At 46.4% G+C, this 19,062-nt stretch overlaps 1 protein-coding gene across 4 annotated transcripts in view; it reads left to right on the top strand.

Moving 5' to 3' along the window:
* Positions 1 to 19,062, top strand: part of Tns3 (tensin 3) — a 208,695-nt gene that overhangs the window by 71,492 nt on the left and 118,141 nt on the right. The gene's annotated exons all lie outside the window — the stretch shown is intronic.

The following is a 19,062-nucleotide window of genomic DNA, read 5'->3' as shown; positions in this document are numbered from 1 at the left end:
CTCCTTTGTAGGAGCTGCCTTTGGGGTCAGTAAAATTAACCTCCAGGGCTTGATTTCCCTAGCTTTTTCCCTTCCGTTCTTCATGATAAAGCGCCACAATCAGGGAACGTGTATCACAGGTGGTTGTGCGTAGAGCATGATGCAATGATTTGCGAATATTCAGTCCTGACAGATGCCATGTTTTTTTATCTGATGAAAGGCAAACATGCAATAACACTTGTGGTTGTCGTTTGGTAAATATGAATTTTGATCTATTTTTTTTTTGAATGAAACACTGGGCCATCCTTAGTCTGTCTCACATTTTAAACCTTGTTTCTGATGACTTACTAGCTTCCTGGGTAGTGCCTGTGGGTTCTGGGAACTCCCTGGGGCTGTCGATGGACCTGGGGAAGGGCGTGGAAAGAAGCCTCTGGGTGCTGAGGAAGGGTCTCCTCCCCTCTGTTGGGCTGCTGGCTGCTGGCTCTCTTGTGAAAGTGTGTCAGGCCTGTAGCCCTGGTGTTTGTCTCACACCATATCCAATTGGTTTTGCTGAGGACTTTGCCTGCCTTTCCTGCCTTGCCTGTGTCTCTGACGACGCTGGTCCTGTCCTCCGTGGACATATAATCTGTGGGATGGACGTTGACAGATGTCCAGTAACTTGTTTTCCTGACAAAGCTGAGTCCAGTTCCTGGCCTTACAGCTGAGCCTCAGTTTCCTTTCTTTACTTTTTTTGCTGATTCTGGGCTTGAATCTCAGGGCCTGGTCACTGTCTTAAGCCTCTTTGTGTTCAAGGCTAGTGCTCTACCACTTGAGTTACAGCACCACTTCTGGCTTTTTCTGAATAGTTCATTGGAAACAAGAGTCTCATGTCCTGCCCTGTCCTGGCTGGATTTGAACTGCAATCCTCAGATCTCAGCTTCCTGAGTAGCTAGGATTACAGACATGAGCCACTCGTACACGGTCAGTTTCCATTTTTAACCCCATGGGAATGGAGGTACTCCAAACCTGGCTGACAGGTAAAGAAAGGACAATCGTCATGTCACATGTGTCCCACCCACAGACTGGACTTTAACTTCCTATACTCTCTCACTTCTGGGTGCACAGTGGTCACAAGAGAGATCAAAGAAATCTCATTTTGAAGCTTAAATATCTACGGATGATGAAAAGTGTGTGTGGGGGGGGGGCGCGCATGTGCGTGTATGTGTGTGTGCGCGCGTGCATGTGCATGTGTTCTGGCACTGGAACTTGGGGCCTGGGTGCTGTCCTTTAGTTTTTCTCACTCAAGGACAGTGCTTTATCACTTGAACCATACCTCTATTTCCTGTTTTTTGGTGGTTAATTGGAGATAAGAGTCTCATGGACTTTTCTACCTAAGCTGGCTTTGAACCATGATCTTCAGATCTCAGTCTCCTGAGATCACAGGAGTGAGCCCAGTTAGACAAATATGTTGGAGTGTTGAGAGCTGAGGACCCTGAGGGTTGGGGGGGAGGATGAAACTGGCTCCCATCCTGTCTGTCTGTGGTGCCTAGCCTTGCCCTGGGTGGTCTCCCCTCTCTTGTTTGGGACTCACAGTTGGGGCACAGAGTGATTTGCCTCCATGACTGATGAGGGGAAGGGGTGCTGTTCTTATTTTCCCATAATGCTCCACCTGTGCTCCTGTCCAGAGGATCTTCATGCCCAGATTTGTCCACATCTCCCTCCCCACCCATCTCTGCCCCATGTCAGCCCTGTTGGAGAGTTGTACCTAAAGCTAGGCATAAAGGGTCTCTACAAGGCTGGTTACCAGCCTTGACAGCTAGAGTTGAGGATCTCCTGCCCAAAGGCCAGAAGCTTGTTCTGGTCTCTTCCTACATGAGGACACACCTCAATGGTTGTGTGCACAAATGTGGTCTCTAGGAGAGGGGCCTGACCCAGCTCTTGCAACGGTCTGGGTCCCTCTCTCCGTGTGTGAATGAATATTCATTCATCTGCTTATGTGGCATTCTGTTTGTATATTTGCACACATGTATGAAATGTTATGTGTAATGGTTTCATGCATGTGGATATATTACACATGTGTAGTTCTAAATGTGAATGTGTATTATTATATTTATACATAGATGTCTATATTATGCTTGTAATGGTTTGCTGTATCTGTGTATATATTGTGTGTGATTTTCACACATGTATGCATTTAGCATGTGATTTTGATGGTTGTGCACCTACTTCTCTGTCTGTAGTATATAATCGTTATTCATGTGTTATGTGTGTTATGCATGTGATTTTTGTGATTCTATGAATCTATATGTACATCACTTGAGAATGGGAGTAGGTTTTGGGATGTGTGTACTTGCATGATTTTATTGTGCTAATAACATAGAGTGTACTCACACAAACCTACTTCTAGAATCTCGTATTTTCGCATGTTGTTATTTTGTGTCCGTATGTGTCGGTACCAGAGCTGGAACCGAGGACCTCTTATTCTTTCGTGTTTGGTTTTTTTGGTTAAAGCTGGTGCTCTGCTTCTTGAGCCATACCTCCACTCCATCTTTTCTTCTTCTTTTTTTGTTTAGTATTGATTCTGGGCCTTGAACTCAATACATGGGTGCTGTCTCTGAGTGTGTTTGTTCAAGGCTAGCATGAGCCACAGCTGCACTTCCAGCTTTTATAGTGGTTAATTGGAGATGAGAGTCTTAGGAATTTCTTACCAGTGTGGATTCGATCCGTGAGCCTTAGATCTCGACCTCCTGAGTAGCTAGGATTACAGGTGTGAGCTACCACTCTCTGGCTTATTACTTTCTGAGTATGCTTTTGTACCTTCAACTGTCTTTGTTAAGAATTGACACAGGCACATGTGCACATGTGCACATACACAGATATACACACTCACCCCACATTGGCTCAGGCCTGGCCCAGGTCAGGGCATTAACCACCATCCCCACTTCTGTTCTCTAGGAGGTCACAGGGTTGCAAGCTGTAGGAGTTGCCACTTCTCACTGGAAGGCCTTCTGGGCCCCTTCTGCATGCCTGCCTGATGGAAGTGTTCTCTAGCTGACATTGAAGTCAGATAGCGGATAGAACAACGATGAGAAGCACAGGGCAGAGGGTGTGCTCTGCTTCAGATAAGCAGCAGCACAGTAGTGGTTGATGCCAAGAGCCCCACAACCTTGTGGGTTCCTTTATGTTAGGAAGGTGGGGGCATCACTAGATAGATCACTATTGTTATCTCGTCAGAGTGGTACACTAGGGTTAGAACTCAGGGCCTTGTGCTTGCAAGACAGCCACTCTGCTACTTGAGCCATGCTTCCAGCCCTTTTTGCTTTGGCTTAGTTTTTCAGATGGAACCTTGTGACTTTTGACTGTAGCCAGTTTTTGACCATGATCCCATTTATGCCTCTGAGTGGCTAAAATGACAGATAGGAGGTGCCTTGCCCAGATTTAAAAAAAAAAAATTAAATTAAAGTATTTATTAACATTGATTTTTATATCACATTCCAAATGACATATTTAACAAACAAGTATTCAAGAAGGGAATCTCTATATACAATCACTGGCACTTAGATTTTAGAACATACTTGAAATTAGACTGAGGGTTTATATGTCATGAATACATATTAATCTAGGTAATAAAACATTATGTCTATAGAGTCACAGATTTTTATGTCTATGTAGTTGTGTTTATATTTCCAATACCATGTCCATAGCATTGGGTATGTGATTATTGAGTCCTCGCTCTTGTACTGTTTGGATCTAATAGCCACATATTAAGGATACCATACGCCTTTTGTTCTTTGGTCTTGACTTGTCTCACTCAGCATGATTCACTCTAGATTCATCTACTTCCCCGGGAATGCCATTATTTTATCTTGCCTGTTGGCTATGTAGAATTCCATTGTGTATATATACCACATTTTCTGTATCCATTCATCTGCAGTAGGGCATCTGGATTGTTTCCATCACCTGGCAATTGTGAATAGTGCAGAGATGAACATGGCTGAGCAGGTGTCCTTATCATATCTTGGGTTATGATGTTCAGGGTAGATGCCCAGAAGTGGTATGGCGGGATCGTAGGGAAGGTCTATTTTCAGTTCTTTAAGAAACCTCCACACTGCTTTCCAGAGTGGCTGAACTAGGTTACAATCCCACCAGCAGTGTAGTAGGGTTCCTTTTTCTCCACAACCCTGCCAGCATCTGTCATTGTCTGAGTTTAAAATCTTGGCCATTCTTGTTGGGGTAAGGTGGTATCTTAGCATTGTTATGACCATAGATGATAAGCATTTTCTCATATACTTTTCTGTCATTTTAATCTCTTCTTCTGTTAAGTATCTCTTTAGTTCCCTTGCCCATTTAGTGATTGGTTTGTTGGGGCTTGGGGGGGCGGGGATTAGTTTCTTGATTTCTCTGTAGATACTGAATATTAAGCATTTGTCTGATGTATTATTGGTAAATATCTTTTCCCTTGCCCAGATTTTTTGTTGAGGAAGAGGAGAGGGTTCTTGCTTAATTTTTTTGCCTAGGCTAGCATGAACCACAATCCTCATTTCCACCTCCCAAGTGGCTGTGATTATGGATGTGAGCTCCCACACCCTGCTTCACTGTAGCCTTGAGGGGCAGTGGCAGGGGTAGGGGGAGGGGGTCTCTCTGTCTGTCTGTCTGACGTGTCACTGTATGGCTTGTGGCTCTGTGTGAGCTGACCATGCATAGTTCTGCTCTGTACTAAGCTCTCGGTGACCTTCTTTTTTCTTTCAAATTGCTTTGACTGGCAGTTCTTCAAGTGAGGCCCTGAGCCAGCCATCTCAGCATTGCGTGGGAACTGCTAGATATGAAATGCACCTCCCCTGGCCTGCCAGACCTCACCTGCAGTTGCAGGAGCGCTGGAGCTAGAAACATCTGTTTCTATTAGCTCTTGAGGGGACAGTCAGTGCAGCCAGCTGTGAGCCTGAAGTAGGTGTCCCTGACCTCCTAGGCACCCCGAGTTCTCTCACATTTTATCCTGTGGGTAACTTTTCTTCCTCCTAACTGCAAGAGGAATCAACGCAGGTGGAAGAGGTAGCCCCATCCTAGCTCCTTTGGCTTCCCTGCTTGGGCCTGGTGGGGCAGAGCCTGTGTGGGAGGGTGGAGCCTCCTTCCACTGGGATGAACTGGGATGAACTGGGATGATGCTGGCCTGCCCATTGCTACTGCTCAGGACAGAGAACAAGTGATCTTGCTTTCTTTCCTGGTATTAAATGGGTGGAAAACCTTCTGGCATAGGCCTTGGCAGTTTGAATTGGCACCCATATCCTGGTATGGCACCTGAGAGTCACTGGACTTGTGTAAGTCCTGGCCTGGCGAGGTTACCTGAGCACGGTGTTATCTTCCTTGATAGCCATCCAATGAGTGCCTGCCTCGTGTCAGATAAGCAAAGGAAGTCCCTGAGGTCATAGCCAGGGAGACAGACAGGTCACAGTCAGCCCTGGCCCAGCCTTGATTTCTTTGCCTAGCCATAGTTGCTGCTGCTGCTGCTGCTGCTGCTGCTGCTGTTGCTGTGTGTGTGTGTGTGTGTGTGTGTGTGTGTGTGTGTGTGTGTGTGTGTGTATGTGTATGTGCACCATGGGGTTTGAACTCAGACCCTTGGGTACCATTTCTGAGTTTCTTTCTGTTTTGGCTAATGTTCTGTCACTTGAGCCACAGCTCTACTTCAGCTTTTTGGGTGGTTAATTGGAGATAGGAGTCTGTTGGATTTTCTTGCTGGGCTAGCTTTGAATTGCAATCTCTAGAAGCTAGAATTACAGGCCTGAGCTATCGGTGCCTGGCTGTGGCTGTACTTCTAAAGGTAAAGATGCCATTTGTGCAAACTCTCCACATCCCGTGAGTAGGACTCAGGGAGTTTCTGAGCTTTGGTACCTCCCCAGTTCTCAGAACATGTTAGAGATGGGCAAGGGGTTGGAAAGCTTGCCCATGGTTGCATTGATTCTGGCTGCCCGTGGCAAGCAGCAAACCAACCAGTGGTGTGGACTTTGTTGACCGCCTCTGGTCTTAGTGCTGCTTGCGCTGAGGCAGACAGGTGTCTCCTCGAATCTCCTGCTCCTCTTCTCTTCCCCTCTGACCTCTGATGCTGTTGGGGAATCACACTGATATGGTTTCTCCAGATATGTGATGCTTCAGCCTTGCAAGTAAGAAGCCCCTGCCAGCTTGACGTTCCATCACAGCTGTGGCCAGTGATCATCTTGGTGGACATACCCCTGCCCCTGGGATCTGAGCTCCCCTGAGCAAGCCACTGAGTGCTAAGGGCCGCTTGCCTGCCTTGTTCCACTCTGGTTGGCCCTTTCTCTGCCTGGTCCTGTGCCTCCTTTGTGCCACACTCCTCTGCTCTTTAAGGGTGACATGAGGACTGGGCCTTCCTGCATTCCAAATCTGGTCTTATCTCTGGTCCTTGACAGAGAAGAGGAAGTGATGGGACTTGAGAGGAAGACGCCTTTCTTGTGGGAGTTGTGCATTGATCCTGTGGCAGTTTGTCTGACACATTCATTTTTCTCTTTCTTTCCCAGGGGCAGAATCTTCTTTGGTTGATTGTTGCTGCTTACAAAAGTATAAAGCTGAGGTTCGAGCAAGGCTGTCAGTCAGTGTGGTTGACAGTAAGTAGGAGCTCAGAAGCAGGCCAGCTTTGTAAAGCTTAAGAGTGTACATGAAGCATGGAGCTAGGCGTTGAGTTTCCTGGGAGCCAGTGGAATAAAGAAACCTCTATTATTGATAGGCATCTTATCTGAAAGTAAAGAATAAAGCAAGAACCAGCAGAGAAAATGTCTCCTGTGGGTAGGCAGGTCTTGCGGGCATTGACTTGGGCCATGTGGGTAGCCCCTGAACTCAAAGCTAGAGGCCAGATGTTTCTGTTTGTTCGTGGGTGCCCGGCCATAATCATTGTAGCAAAAGCTATAGTGAGTTTCTGTCTTCCAGTGACAGTGTCTTAGGGAGGCCGGGAGTTTGGTCTAGTAGTAGAGTGCTTGCTTATCATGCCTGAAGACCCAGGTTCGATTCCTCGGTGTCATATACATAGAAAAAGCTGGAAGTGGTGCTGGGCTCAAGTGATAAGAGTTCTACCCTTGAGGAAAGCCCAAGGACAGTGTTCGGGTCCTGAGTTCAAGCCCCAGGTCTGCCCCCTTCCCTCCACCAAAGGAAAAAAATATATACATGGAATAGAGCTGCTTTTGCATCTGCTTATATCACACTATGGTGGTGTTCTAGAAAACAGGGTACTCCATGAATGGAAGAGAAAGTTCCTCAAATCAGGTCCAGGTGTGGCTATCCTGGCTGTGGCACTGGATAACCCTGTGACCTTGATCTGAGTCCTGTCACTCTTGTGGACTCTGCTTTGCTCTTCTGTCACGCGAAACAATGAATGGGTTCTGCATGCAGTGAAAGGAGAGAGCTTGATAAGCCATTCCTTGGAGTTGGTGGACAGCAAAGTTTTTCTTCAGTTTTGCTGTGTGTTTTCTGTTTTTATCTTCTTTTCTTGCCATCTGATGGGAGAGAACCAGTGGAATGAGCCCTAGTCTGCGTCCTGTATTTTCCGAGGGAGTGAGTGATCATGGAGCAGGCTTAGATTGCTGTGTCCTGTGATTCTCTGGATCCCCTGTTTTGCCACCCCACCCCCCCGCCCCATTGGTAGTTGCTGGTTTCTACAATCCTTTCTTAGATGGTGGCTGACAGTGGCCTAAACAAGTAGCCTGACAGATTTTCACCCAATTGCAGTGGCAAAGTTCTTCCTTTATCTTGTGTTTGTTTTCATGTGCCTTTCAAGTGAGTCGATGTGTATCAGTTCACTCCGGGATGTAGACTTGGCCTTTGTGCAGACATCCTGCAGTCCATGCATGTAGTCGAGTCTCCACCAGCACCACTGCATCCAACTAGCCCTGCGGATGTGTCATACTATTTACAGAGTGGCTGTGAAAATGGCCTGGCTTGTGTCCCTGGCTTTCTTCCGGTGGTGTCCTGGTGGCCTTCCGGTGGCCATGAGTGGGCCAATGGCAGCCACAAGTGGGACACGCCCACTCAGACTGCTTTTTCTGGCCTCTCATGTGGAGGAGAGGCCTATGAGAATAGTTTCTAAGTTACAATGACTTGAGTTCTTTTACAATGAAGCTAATGAGTCAGGCTGTTTGTGTAACTCAAAGTTGCACAGGGTAAGGCTGGATTTTTCAAACTTGGCTTTGCCAGTGAGATCCCTAAGATTGATGCACATGTGTGGTGTATATGTTTCCCTGTCTATGTCACTCTTGTGCATGCATGTGTGTTGTGTGTGCTTTTGGCACTTCATTAACTTACATGACCAGCCATAACAGCTGTCTCATGAGAAAGACAGATTGACTATTCAGAAATCTGTTCACCCTTACATTTTTCAGAAATCCATGCTAGGCTTTCCAAGGTCCCCAGTTATTTTGGAAAGAATGGCCACCAGATGGTTGGATAGAAGCCGTAAATTGGTGAAAAGAGTATCCATTGGTGACTCAGGCCTGTACTCCTATCTGCTCAGGAGGTAGGGATCTGAGCATCAGAGTAAGAAGCCAGTGGGAAGGAAAGTTTGTGAGACTATCTTCCATTAACCACCAAAGAGCTTGAAGTCAAGCTGTTGGCTCAACTGATAGAAGGCCAGTCTTGAGCCAAAAATGCTAAGGGAGAGTGCCCAGACCCTGAGTTCAAGACCCAGTACTGGCATGGAAAGAGAGGAGAGGAGGGGAGGGAAGGGGAGGGGAGGGGAGGGGAAAGGAGGAGATTTCAACACTGAAGCTTTACATTTCTGGGCATTGAGATTAGCCTGGTGACCCAGAGCTGGAGGCCTGAGGAGGTCTCTTCTGCAGTGGTATTACCTTGTGAACTTCATCTCAAGTGACTTCATGTAAGTCCCTGTGTATGAGATTTGCTCCCCAAATCATGTGTTATATCCCAGTGGCAAATAACTTTGACTACCACAGCAGTCTTGCAGCACACAAAAGCTTGGAACTTTATACCCAGCAGTTTTAGCTGTGTGCTTACCACTGACCTTTGACAATCTCCTACAGGTATACAGTGTTTGTGTGTGTATCCATGAATGGATTCAGCCACAGTCACAATGAAATTGGGCTGTAGCTGGCCAACAGAGATGTGCAAATAAATGCCTTGGCTCTCTGATCTCTTTGACCTTCAGGAAGCAGAGAAAAAAGGCTTAGGGGGCCTCTTAGGTCATAGTCCATGCAATCCATTTGATTCAGGGAACCAAACTGCACATCTGTGGTTCTGGCAAAAACTGAGTGAGATCCCAAAATAATAGTAGTAGTAGTAGTATTAATAATAATAATACAGATTGTAACTCGACACATCATAGCTATCCTAGAGAAATGCTATGGTTAACCTGAACGTGAGGGTGCCCTGGAGGGACTCTAAGGAGCAGACTTGCTGGGCACTGATGGCTCCCACTTGTAATCCTACTTGCTCAGGAGCATGGGATCTGAGACTTGTGTTTCCAAACCAGTCTGAACAGGAAAGTTGGAGACTTTTATCTCCAATTAACCAGCAAAAGAGTGCAAGTAATTCTGTGTGGCTCAAGTGATAGAACATCAGCCTTGAGTTCAAACTCTAGTACCAGGAAGGAAGGAAGGAAGGAAGGAAGGAAGGAAAGAAAAAAGGAAAAAGAAAAGGTGGGGGAGACACTGCAGATGCAGAGTTGCAGAGAGGATGGAAAAAGCCAGGGAGAGCATGCTTGTGTTAGGACTGCAAAGGTGTGCCATGCCTGGGGTCATTTTAAGCCCAGAGCTCCTGGAGCACTGCCCCAGCTCAGGGTAGAATCCCAGGGCTTTTTCCATCTCTGGGTTCTAGGCAGTCTTGAGCTGTCCTGTCTCAGGCAGCCATGAGACCAGAATCCCATTTGATCTTTCAAAATGTGGCATTAGGGACCCGAGTCCCAGCTTCTTATTATTTTTGTTGTTGTTATTATTGTGTTATTGTTGTCATTGTCATGGGTCGTGGGTCTTGGACTCGGGGCCTGGGTGCTGTCCCTGAACTCTTTACCTTAAGGTTAGCACTCTACCACTTTGAGCCCCAGTGCCACTTCTGGTTTTCTGGTGATTAATTGGGAGATAACAGTTTCAGAGGCTTCCCTGCTGGAACTGGCTTTGAAACATGGTCCTCAGATCTCAGTCTCCATAGAATCTAGGATTACAGCCAGCTCCAGCTTCTCCTTCTGGGTCCCTGGAGTAAGACCCTTGGGGAGGTTTATTCAGCGTTCAGGGTCCTAAGTAATAGTAAGGTAGAAACTGAGAGCTAGGGTAGGGATGGAGATGAAAATACAATACTTAATTGTTTCTCTGGTTGGAGACTTTAAAAAAGGTGATGTACAGAAAGGTTATAGTTATATAAGTCAGGTTAAAAAAAAGAGTACATTTCCTTTTAAACTATGTCCCCTGTTCTCTGTCTCTCCTAGTTTTTCTATCCTGTCCTCACCCACAAGTTGTCTAGTGCATTTTCAGCATGGGGACTGGAGGTCTTTTTACAATTTTTGGTTGCCAGTAGTAGGGTTTGAACTCAGAGCCTGGGCATTATTCTTTAGCTTGTGGAGGTAGAGGGAGGAGCCTCTGCCTGTAAACTGTAGTGAGTAGGCCTGTGGTCTCCATCCTTCTCCATTCTTCACCTCAGGGGAAGACCAGGCCTTCCTGCCTAGGGTTCTCAGTAATGTCATACAGGGTCTTGATGATGGCTTGCTTAGTGTTTTTTGTTTGTTCTGTTTTGGTTTACTTTTATGCCAGTCCTAGGGCTTGAAGTCTAGGTGCCATCTTTGGGTTTTTTTTGTTCGAGGCTAGTGCTATACCACTTGAGCCACAGCTCCACTCTGCCTTCTTGTTGGTTCAGTGGTGATAGGAGTCTCACAAACTTTCCTCTCCAGGCTGGCTATGAACCACAGATCACCGAATCTTCAGACCTCAACCTCCTGAGTAGCCAGGCCAGTATTTTGTTTTGTTTTGCCAGTCTTGGGGCTTGAACTCAGGGCCTGGCCGCTATCCTTGGGCTTTCCCAAATCTAATGCTCTACCATTTGAGCCACGGCACCACTTCCAGCTTTTCCTGTGTATGTGGTACCGAGGAAATGAACCCAATGCTTTGTACCTGCTAGGCAGGCATGTACACTAGGTCACGCTCCTGGCCCTTAGCCAGGCCAAGTTTTATGGATGTTTGTAGAAGGGGCCCTGATTGCTGATCAGAGGCTTGGTTCAGCTCTTTCCAGCAGGGTCTCAGCCAGGCCAGCCTGAGGCCTGGTGAGCCAGCAGGCAGAATTCTGAATGTCTGTGGCTCTCTTTCTCTCTCCTCTTCCCCCCACCCCCACCGCAGGCTAAACTTTGATCTATATTTTACTTTGATCTTACCATCCCCTCCCACACCTAAAATAACAGTTGGCCTTGGCTTGGAGGGCGGGAATTGCCTGGATTTCTGGGAAAGGCAGCGTCCTGTTTTGAGCTTCTTCACTACTGCCTTACTGGTACTGTCTATACCCAAGAGCTTCCTGATTGTGGTCTACTTTCTACAGGGAAACCAGGAAACTTTCTATGCAGGAAAGAAAGTGCACTGAACCCCCCCCCCCACCTCCCCACACATACTCCTTTGTCACTGGTCCCCAGTCTCCATATCCATTGTCCTCTCTGCCAGGGAGTGGACAGAGAGGGCCTTCCTGGTGTCCCCTTACACCCAGCTTTAGCTAATGATTAAAAGTCCACAGGCCTAGGTCATAACTGTGGTGACTCTACATCTGTGCCACCAGGTGTATGTATGGTACTCCCATGGGGCAAGATTCCCCATGGCTGCTCACTTGTGTCTGTGGGTTTGGGGTTGGTGTTGTCCCTGGGGCTCAGAACCCTCCTGAAGTAAGAGGTGAGGCCAGCACACCTGAATTCTTTGGACCCTGGGCCCTCAAGAGAGTGGCATCCAAAATCATTTATATGCTTTCATGCTAACCTCAGTCCTCAGGGCAGGAAGCCAAGAAGCCAATCTCCTTTCTTCCCTCCTTCTTTGTCTCCCTCCCTCCCCTTTTCTTCTCTCCCTTCCCCTCCAAGGCTTCTCCCTCACCTCTCCTTTCCTCTTCCCTCTGGCCCCTCCCTTTTTCTCTTTCCTTCCCCTCCAATCCTTTCTCCCTTCCCTCTCTTCCTTCTTTTTTTCCTTCCTCCCTTTCAACTTAGAGCCTTATACTTGCTCAGTTTTCTTGTTGGGTTGGTTAATTGGAGATTTATGAGTCTTACTGATTTTTCTGTCTGGACTGGCTTTGAACTGTGATCCTGTAGATCTCAGGCTCCTGAGAAGTTAGGATTATGGGTGTGAGCTATGGGTACTTGCCTTGAAGCAAGCAGTGCTTTGAATGAATGAATGAATGAATGAATGCCTTCAAGTCAACTGAATGGCTGGATATCCACAGTGAATAAGGAAAAAGGAATTATGGGTATTCATGTGACTGGTTTTGAAGGTAGAAGCCACATTTGATGCAGGGTTGGGGTGGAGGGTGACTTGATTATATAAATACTGACAGAAAGGCTAGGAATGTGGCTTACTTGTTGAGTGCTGCCTTGCATACATAGAGCCCTGGGTTCCATTCCTCAGTACCTTATAAACAAAGAATCCAGAAGTGGCCGGGAGTTTGGCCTAGTGGTAGAGTGCTTGCCTAGTATGCACGAAGACCTGGGTTCGATTCCTCCACATACATAGAAAAAAGCTGGAAATGGTGCTGAGGCTCAAGTGGTAGAGCTCTAGCCTTGAGAAAGTCCAAAGACAGTGCTCAGGCCCTGAGCTCAAGCCCAAGACTGGCAAAAACAACAACAAAAACAAACAAAACAAAACAACAACAACAAAACAACAACAAAAATTGCAGAAGTGGTGCTGTGGCTGAAGTGGTAGAGTATTAGCCTTGAACTTGGGATAGTGCCCAGGTTCTGAGTTCAAGCTCCAGAACTGGCAAAACAAACAAACAAACAAAAACCTGACAGGGAAAACCAAATGTTTTATTTTCTTACTTGATGCTGGAGAGTAAGCTCAAGAGCATGTATTTGCTAAGCAAGTGCTCTAGTCTTTTTCTGCCCTTGTTATTTGGGCGGGGGGGGGCTGTCGGGGGGTCAAGTTTCACCTCCTCCCTAGGTCTGTGATAGACCATGGCCCTGCTATTTTATGCTTCCTCCTATAGCTAGGCTAACAAGCATTCATGGCACCCAGCTTCTTCCACTGAGTCTTTCACAGACTTCTCTGCCCAGGCTAGCCTGGAGCCCCAGTCTTCTCAATCTCAGTCTCTCAGGTTGGTATGATGGCAGCTGTCAACCACTGATGCACCTTCTTTATGGCTTAGAATTGGAGACCATGGGGTTGGAGGTGTGGCTTAGTAGACCACTAACCATGAGTGAAATCATCAGGCACTGAGTTCAAGTCTTGGTCTTGGACCAAAAGAAAAGAAAAAGCAAGTAGGAGCCTGCTTAGCACGTGGCTGAGCATCATTCTAATCCCAGATCAGTGGCTCATTGTGTTGGCAAAGCATTTAAATCACCTAAGCATTTAAATTACTGTCAGAGAGGATGCATGAAAACGAACCCTATCTTCTGAATCATATCCACCACTCTTCTAAAGCCAGTCTGAGAGCCAGAATTCCTTGTTTCAGGCTCTTTCCTTGCTGACCTGGGGCCATGTGTTTGTATTATGTGGTTGTGAACCTGGCACTGGAGGGCTTCTGTGTTCAGAAGCTGGTGCAGAGGCCATTTCCTTGGGTACTGAGAGGCCTTTGAGTCCCTGGTAGTCCTGGCTCTGTTTGTCTACTGCTTAGCTCAGGCCTGTGTGCCGCCGTTCGTTTTGAAAGCCAGGTGCTTGCTTGAGCAGCCCAGCCTTGGCCTGAAAGCCAGGTGCTTGCTTGAGCAGCCCAGCCTTGGCCTGCTGCTGGACCAATGGTATTTTCCAAGTGCATTGATAACAGATTTGTTTAGACTATGTACTTCTCCTCCAGTGTTAGAAAACACTCACTGCAGAAGAGAAGAAAGATATTTTGTGTTTACTGGAAATTGCCACATGGGGAGTCTGAGCAGACTGAAGGGAGGCGGAGTGTTCTGTTCAACTGCATGTGTAATTGCATCGGTACTTTCCATGTGAGTGAAGTGTTCTGCATTTGGACAGCCGTATTTTTTTTTTTTCCCAGACTGTTGACCGTGACATACTCCACCCCTGCCTTCCCCAGGCTTCATGCAGGATGGGCAGTCTAGGCCAGTATTTCCAGAACGCAGGGGCCTTGGAGGTCAGGCTCAGAGCAGAGAATGGGAGGTGGGGGACTTTAGAGGCACAGGATAGACCAAGGGCCAGCTTGTGATGATTGTTAGTTTGTTTTGTTGTTTTATACTGGGATACAGTATTGACAAGAGTATTATTTGAAATTGTTCTCTGCTGGTGTGTCCGTGGCTCACACCTGTAATCCTAGCTACTCAGCAGGCTGAGATCTGAGAACTGTACTTAGGAACCAGCCAGGGCAGGAAAGTTTATGAGACTCTTTTTTTAAGCACTGTTCTTGGGCTTTCTCAAGTCTAGTGCTCTACCACTTGAGCCACAGCACCACTTCCGGCTGGTACTTAGGAATCAAACCCCGGTCTTTGTGCATTCTGGGCAAGCACTCGACAACTAGGCTAAACTCCCTGCTGAGACTCTTAGCTCCAATTAACCACCAAAAAGCCACAAGTGGAGTTGTGGTTCAAGTGGGAGGTCACAAGAAAGAAAGAATAAAAGCTTGAATCCAGACTCTTGAGTTCAAGCCCTTGGACTAGCACAATAAATTAAAAACCTCAGTTACTTTTAGAGGGAAGCTAGAAACTCACTTATTCTAAAAATTAATAAAGTAAAACAATGAAGCTTCTACCCTTTTTTTTTTTTTGAGAGGGGAGGAAGTTGGAATTTGAACCCAGCACCTTGGTATGCTAGGTCAAATACTCTACCACCTAGCTACATCCTCAGCTAAGCTTCCTTTCCTTTCCCTCGGGACTTTCCAGATGTAGGAAGATGGAAGGTTGTATTGAAAGAGGAATTGCAGTGTTTAAGGTTGAGAAATAACTGCCCCTTTTCAAAGTCCTCATAACTGAACTATGAACTTCGCAACCCTGATCTTAAGTACCCTCTTGAGTTGCAAAAGAGAAGTGGAGGCCAGTCATGTGCTGTCTTTCCAGTTCTTACCAGAAATCAACCCAGAATCCCAGCAAGCTGCTGGCAGGAAGCCAGGGCCCAGGACAATCTGTGAAGTAACAAGGGAGGGCAAGCAGCATCAGGACTGGGGAAATTCTAACAGACAAAAATAATCTCCATCTTCTTTAATGAGTTAGAAAAAGAAGAGGAGGAGGGGGAGGAGGCGGCAGTGGCGGGGGAGGAGGATGAGGAGGAGGAGGAGAAGGAGGAGGAAGAGGAGGAAGAACTATTTGGAAAGGGAATTGCTGGATGCGGATGGCTCAGGCCTGCAATCCTAGTTACTTAGGAGGCAGAGATCTTAGGATTGAGGTTTGAAGCCAGCCTGGGAAATCAAGTCTGTCATACTCTTATTGCCAATCAACCAGCAAAAAGCTAGAAGTGGAGCTGTGCCTTGAATGGTAGAGGGCCAGGCTTGAGCACTAAACACTCAGGGGATAGAACCCAGGTCCTGAGTCGAAGCCCCAGAACCAGCACAAAAATAAAACACAAAAACCTTGTGCCAGAGACGTTTGAACATGGAGTAGGTATTTTGTGATATTAAGGGCTTACTAGTCACAATGATATTTCAACTTTAATACTGGTGATGCACCAGACACCCCCTAAGTCCTGGAAAATAACCAGTCATGCATTGCTGTAAGAATGAGCTTTCTCATAGAGGCTCTAGCAGGTCTCAGATAGCAAAAGCATTGCATGATCCCCAGTGACAGCCTCGTAGAGAAGGGTCCCAGGCCTGAGCCACAGGCTGCAGGAAGTAGGAAGAGCTCAAAGCCTCATTGTCTGTCCTATACCTCCCCTTCATCACTCTGAAGGCCTAACAGATCTTCATTATATCAGCCATGCTCCCCCACATTTCTCTCCCCAGCCAGCTTTTCATACCGACATTAAGAAAGGAGAAGGGAATCTTCAGGAGGAAAATGGGGGAGACCCCTCTAAGCACCCTGGGACACTGCAGAATTGCTCTGGTTGATTGGTCACTTTGCAAATGACTGCTGGTGTCTCAAATCAGGCAGCTGTAACAAAGTACCTGGCGACACCAGGCAGGTACTGGGTGGCATAAACAGTGGGCATATACTTTTCACAGAGCCAGAGGCTGGAATTGTAGATGAGTGTGTGGGTAGTCTTAGTTCCTTTTGAGTCCCTAGTTGGCTTGTAGATGAGGGTCTTCAGTGTGTGTGTGTGTGTGTCTGTGTGTGTGTGTGTGTGTGTGTGTGTGTGTGTGTGTCCCAATCCCTTCTCTTTCTGTTTGGACAGCACAGTCAAAATGGATTAGAGCCTATCATGATGACTGCATTTAAAATTGTATAAGCTGGGGCCGGGAGTTTGGCTGAGTGGTTAAAGTGCTTGCCTAGCATGCACGAAGACCTGGGTTCGATTCCTCGGTACCACATACATTGAAAAAAGCCGGAAGTGGTGCTGTGGCTCAAGTGGTAGAGCTCTAGCCTTGAGAAAGTCCAAGGACAGTGCTCAGGTCCTGAGCTCAAGCCCAGGACTGGCAAAAAAAAAAAAATTGTATAAGCTGGATGTCTGGCGGCTCATACCTGTACTAGCTACTGTCCTCAGGATACCCAGATCTGAGGATCTGAGGATTGAACCCAGCCAAGGGAGGAAGGTCCTGGAGACTTAATCTCCAGTTAACCACCAGAAAACCAGAAGTGGGGATGTGGCTCAAAGTGGTAGAGTGCTAGCCTTGAGTTGAAGAGCTCAGGGACAGCACTCAGGCCCGGAGTTCAAGCCCCGACATCAACAAAAACTCCCAAACAAGAGCAACGACGACAACAACAAAACCTTGTATCACCTCCCTAAAGCTCATACCTTTAAATATAGTCATGTTCTAAGATTCTTCTAGCACCCTAAATCTGGGCTTTATGAGTCTCTGAACAGAGGTGAATGAATGTGTGAGGAATTCATTTCAGCATTTAAGAAATAGAAACAGAACCGTGCACCGTGGCTCATGCCTGTAATCCTAGCTTCTCAGGAGGCGCAGGTCTGAGGATCCCAGTTCAAAGCCAGCCCAGGCACTAAAAAGTCCGACACTCTTATCTCCAATTAACCACCAGAAAACCGGAAGTGGCGCTGTGTCTCAAGGGGTAGGGCCGTAGCCTTGAGCTGAAGAGCTCAGGGACAGTGCCCAGGCCCAGAGTTCAAGTCCCAAAGACCACCACCACCAGCAATAAAATAATAAAGCTTCCATCACCAGAAAGTCACGCTTCCCCCCATAACCCCAGCACACAGCTGAGCACCTGCTACGTGAGGATCTCAGGACATACACGTTTACAAACTTCACGCATTAGTGAAGGAGGATGCCTGCAGGGGAGTGAGAAAGAGTACTTCTAGCATTTTTTGGTAAAAAAAAAAATACAATAAAAAAGACCACAATGTCAAGATGATCACATGCCACAAGGTTCCAGGGACTCACACCTGTAATCGTAGCTACACTGGAGGCTAAGCTCTGAGCATCGTGCTTGATGTCAACCCAGGCAGAAAAGCCCATGCAACTCTTAATCTCCAATGAACCACCAAAAGGCAGAATCAGAGGCATGGCTCAAGTGGTAGAGCAGCAGCCATGAGTAGAAAAGCTAATCAAAAAAGGGGGACCCTAAGTTCAAGCCCCACTACCAGAGTGAGCACCTACAAATGTGTACACACAAACAGTCACACACACACACACACACACACATCATGAATTACTACTCTGCAGACTGTGAGCATATCTGTTCCCATTTCTTTTTTTTCCTCAGTTTTCTTTTTTTTCTTTCTTTTTTTTTTTTTTTCGTGGTACTGAGATTTGAACTCAGGCACTCATGCTTGCTTGGCTTTGCTCTGCTCCCCTGGAGAGGGATTCTAGAGGACTCTCTTGCCCAGAGTGGATTCAAACATTGACTCTCTGGATCTCAGCATTCTGAATAGCTAGGACTGTAGGCATGAGCTGCTGGTACTTGGCTGTGGTGATGGAACTTCCATTCTAGTGTATTCTAGGTCATCTTGTCCTAGAGCTCCAGTCCTGGGAAGGAGTGAAGGAATTTTCACACAGAGGATAGGGGTACTGCTCTCTCCTTCCTGTCTCCTTTTTTGGTATTTTGAATTCATAACCACTCAGATGTTCTTAAGTTCTTTTAAAAGGCAGGGCTGGGAGTTTAGCCTAGTGGTAGAGTGCTTGCCTAGCATACATGAGGAGCCAGGTTCGATTCCTCTGTACCACATACATAGAAAAAAGACAGAAATGGTGCTGTGGCTCAAGTGGTAGAGCTCTAGCCTTGAGAAAGCCCAAGGACTCAGTGCCCAGGCCCTGAGTTCAAGGCCCAGGACTGGCAAAAAAAAAAAAAGGCAAGAGATGCCTCTTACAAAAGAGGGAAGGAGCCCTTTGCTTTCTAGGTAGTTCATATGCTCTGGGGTAGCATGTCTGGTCTTTGGGATGACTGGACCTCTCTCTTGGGAAAACGTGATAAGATCCCAAAGCACATCTGGGAAGGCTTTAAGCTCTAGAGTGCTGCTGTACCCTCAGCATCTTTCTTTTTTCTTTCTTTCTTTCTTTCTTTCTTTCTTTCTTTCTTTCTTTCTTTCTGCCTTTTCTTAATGCTTTTAGTGTTGATTTTGAGTGTAATTTTTAAACTTTACAAAATGCCATCTTTAAATGTTTTATATGCTACTCCTAAGACTAAGGATTTTTATTTTTACAATTATTATTTTTTTGGTTTGGTGTTTTTTATTAAGGAATTTATTAACATTGATTTTTGCATCGTATTTCAAATGACATATTTAACAAATAAGTATTCAAGAAGGGAATCTCTATATATAATCACTGGCACTTAGATTTTAGAAGGTAATTGAAATTAAACTGAGGGTTTATATGTCATAGATACATATTAATCTATGTAATAAAACATTATGTTTATAGAGTCATAGATTTTTGTGT

The sequence above is a fragment of the Megascapheus bottae genome, chromosome 5 (genome assembly GCF_031878675.1).
Source record: "Megascapheus bottae isolate mThoBot1 chromosome 5, mThoBot2.hap1, whole genome shotgun sequence".
Classification (NCBI taxonomy): Eukaryota; Metazoa; Chordata; class Mammalia; order Rodentia; family Geomyidae; genus Megascapheus; species Megascapheus bottae.
The sequence above is the reverse complement of the archived record's forward strand: the minus strand, read 5'-3'. Positions and strand labels throughout refer to the sequence as shown.